Raw genomic sequence first — 3672 nt, 5'->3', positions numbered from 1 at the left:
GCTGCCAGGTCGGGGATTCCAACTGCAGTCGACTACATGGGAGTCCAGCGACATAGCCATTACACTAACTGCTGGTCCCTGAAACAGTGTTTTGATAGATTCAGAACAAAGCAGGACTGTGAAGAGAGTCAACATCAGGCTTAGACTGCAAAGTGGGTCATGATCCTGGTTTTTGAAAATGTTGCCCAGAAACCCTTTTTCTGAATCTTTGCACCTGGCTTCTAAATTAAAGCTGCTTGTCTGTGTTAAAGTAACTTAGATCCTCTGAGTAAGAATGACATGTTTTAGATATAATTTCAAAGAGCAAGCCTTTGATTTTAGAGGATTTTTTTTTAAGTGGGTGAAAAAGAAGTAGACAAAGAAGAGGGTTATGACACTTTAGAGAAGTAACGTATCCTGGGACCAGCAGATGGCATAATGGTTATGTTGCTGGATTCCCACATAATTGACTGCAGTTTGAGTCCCAGAACCGGCGGCTTAAAACTCATGCCAGGTGCGTGTGCATGCATGCCCCAAATCCTGAGAGATGAATGGAAGAAAAGGGATTGTGGCATGGCCAATCCCCCCAGGGGGTGATTTCTCATTTTCTATCTCTCTGTCTCTTTCTCTGTCTTTCCAGAGAGCACACATGCTCTATAGCAAAAATCTCTCTTAATGCAAAAAAGTAGTATATCCTTGGCAGAAAGGTTGGTTGTTAATTTTGTAGCTGTATTTATTTGTCTTTATTTTTCCTGCCTGACAAATAGCTGTACAGGTTTACCTTCTCTAACTAGCCACATGGTCTCAGCTACAACAATTCACCTCTGCTGTTTTAGTGCAAAAGTGGCTTCAGATGATAGCAGCATGAATTGATGTGACTCTGTTCCAATAAAACTTTATTTATAGAAACAGGCCATGAGCTGGGATAGTTTACAGGCTGTAGTTTACTGGCGCCAGGTTGAGATGAAGTCCTTAACCTATCAAGTCCTTAACCTATCACAGCATTGGTCCTCACGCCTCTCAATAGTCTCTGTAAAATGAATGAGCGATAATGGATTAAATATTTAAGTGTGCACCAGGTGGATATTCCAGCTGCTTTGCACACATTTTCACTTAATCTTTGTTGTAGTTCTCTAAGGAATTACATAGCGATCACTGTTTTTCCAATGAGATAACAGAGGTTCCAAAACTTAAGTATTCTGTCCAAGGCCACATAGACACTTCATGGGATCTGCATTTCTTTTTTTCTTTTTTCTTTTTTTTAATTGTCAGAGGGTGTAGGCACTCCTTGCCAGAAAGAGACAGAGACAGAATGGAGGGAGCACCCGTCTGATGGGCCACGGTCACGTCACAGTCCCTTCGGATTTTTCTATCCCATCAGAATTCTGGGCATGCACACACATGTACCCTGTGTGTTTTTCATGCCTCCATTGCCAGGGTTCAAATTGTGGTCAGCCATGTGGGTCCCAGCTCCTTTAACCACTAGGCCTTGGAACTGGTTTTTGAACCATGGTTTTGAGACGCCAAAGCTCTTTGATTTCATTCCCGTATTTATGCCTTTGCAAGAATGATGCAGCCAAGGGGCCAGCAGGTGGCATGGTGGTTAAGGTGCTGGACATTCCCACATGGCCCACCATGGTTCAGGTCCCAGACGTGGTGGCTTACTTTCTCACTTTCCCTCTTTCTCTGTGTCTCTCGGGTTAAAAATAAATGAATGAATACATAAAATTAAATAAACAATTAAAAAATTGTTTTTAACCAAAAAAAAAAAAAAAGAATGATGCACCCAGAGGCATGAACTGAACTGACAGCTGTGGTAGAAGATTTTTCCAGCCAGCTGCACGTCTGATCTACTCTATGTGGTCAGACAGCCACGGAGGGGGGCACGTTTCTGTGTGGCCGATGACGCTCTCTTATTTTTCCTTTAAAGTATTTTGTTCACATAAACACACATATCCATTATCACCTCTTATGTTAAGAGAGTGAGGTTCTGGCTCAGTCCCGGGCTCCTGCTGGGTTCTGTGGTCTTGTATTGACGTTTCCCTCAGCGTCCTCATTTTAATTACAATGTAATTTCTTTCTGTGTCGAGTTGATGAAGAACATAGGAATTTGGGGAATGTTTGAGGCTGTAATACAAGAGAGCAGTAAACAGAAACAAGGGTAAAGGAACAGATTCGATGGAACTCTGTAAGTATATAGTGGTCAGAAAAAGTCCAGGAGGTAACAGGAAGTAAGTGGTAAAAAAAAAAAAAAAAAAAAAAACACAATAACTAAACCACAGGATTAAAGAGAGGTCCTGGTATTTGTGCAGACACAGTGAACAGTAAATATGCTTAAACTCCCTGTCTCAGTCACCCAGTTCCACAGTTTTCCTTCTTAAAGGCAACCACCACTATCAGATCTGTGTAGCCCCCCAGAGATCAATGCAGACACAAGCATATAGGCTTAGATCTTCTTCCAAAAGGAATTCTGTTGGCTTCTCTCTCTGTAGGTAGAAGGCCAGATTCTTGCTGAGAGTTTGATGAGAGGATGAGTGTGGGGAGCCGCCCACATCAAAATGGCTGCCATGACCTTCACTGCTTAAAAATGGCCGGTGCGACCTTGACACAGACACCAGGAATGCAGACCCCCTGGTTCACACAGAGCTGACAGGTCCTCAATAAGGTCCGCTGTAAACCCCGCCTACCTCCCTCTGCCTTGTGTATATAAGAAAGCGCTCTAGCCCTCAATAAATGAGCGAAACCTTTACATCATCAAGAGCTGTGACACTGTGTGAGCTGTGATACTTCTTTCGCTCCCGTGCTGAGACGCTGCGCCGGTTCCAGACCTCCGCCCCCTCGCTCGAGTTTCCCTGCCTGATTCATCCCGCGGGTTCGGGACAGATGAGCAGACAGGTGGGAACCCTTCCCAACTGAGGACTTAGATTTTTGTAGATACCACTATCCAGGTAACCCAATTGGCCATGTTGCCAGGACAAATCTTTTTCTTTCTCTTTTGCCTTTTCTTTTTTCTCTTCCCTTTAAGTCTTACTCTGTTGCAATCCTCCTGCCTCACTCAGCTTCCCAAGTAGCTGGGACCACAAGTCCATACCATTGTGCCCAACTTGGAGGGTAGACTGGGAAGCATTAATCTGTTTGTGGAGAAAATGGACATAGGCCGCAGTAAAATCTTCATGAAACTCTACTTTTTTAATTTTTATATTATGTTTTTACCATAGGGTGTATGCACTCACCAGAGGGAGAGTGAGAGAGAAAGAGAGAGAGAGGGAGAGGGAAAGTGAGAAGCCCCGCTCCCCCAAGGGGGATGGCCATACTACAATCCCTTCTCCATTCTCCTCTTGGGATTTTGGGCATACCCACACACACATGCCCACTATGATTTTCAAGCCACCATGTCCTGGACTCGAACCACAGTTGGTCATGTGGTAGTCCAGTGCCTTAACCACTACAGCACCTGCTGGTCCCTGTGGAACTCTTTTTTAGGCATTCTCTTATTAAATTCTCCAGTAAGGGTGTCCCTTATACCATATCCACTCCACTCCAAGCCTCACCAGACCACAGGCACAAGCGCCTGGTACACACAAGAAAGCCACAGGACACCAACCTGGAACCCTCCCCCAAGGGTCTCATTGCATCTCCATTGTTTGATTTGTAGGCGTCATGAAGCTTACAGAGCCACGAGGATTTCCTGGT

At 44.5% G+C, this 3672-nt stretch overlaps 1 long non-coding RNA gene across 3 annotated transcripts in view; it reads left to right on the top strand.

The window, feature by feature from the left end:
* Window positions 1-2574, top strand: part of LOC102470187 (uncharacterized) — a 3806-nt gene extending 1232 nt beyond the window's left edge. For all 3 annotated transcript variants that reach the window (XR_001370892.1, XR_001370893.1, XR_001370891.1), the window contains exon 3: window positions 2472-2574. This is a non-coding gene — a long non-coding RNA (uncharacterized LOC102470187). The remainder of the gene's footprint in view (window positions 1-2471) is intronic.
* Window positions 2575-3672: the final 1098 nt, after the last annotated feature.

This window comes from Tupaia chinensis, unplaced genomic scaffold (assembly GCF_000334495.1).
Source record: "Tupaia chinensis unplaced genomic scaffold, TupChi_1.0 Scaffold000451_1, whole genome shotgun sequence".
NCBI classification, from domain to species: Eukaryota; Metazoa; Chordata; class Mammalia; order Scandentia; family Tupaiidae; genus Tupaia; species Tupaia belangeri.
This window is presented reverse-complemented; position numbering and strand designations above follow the sequence as displayed.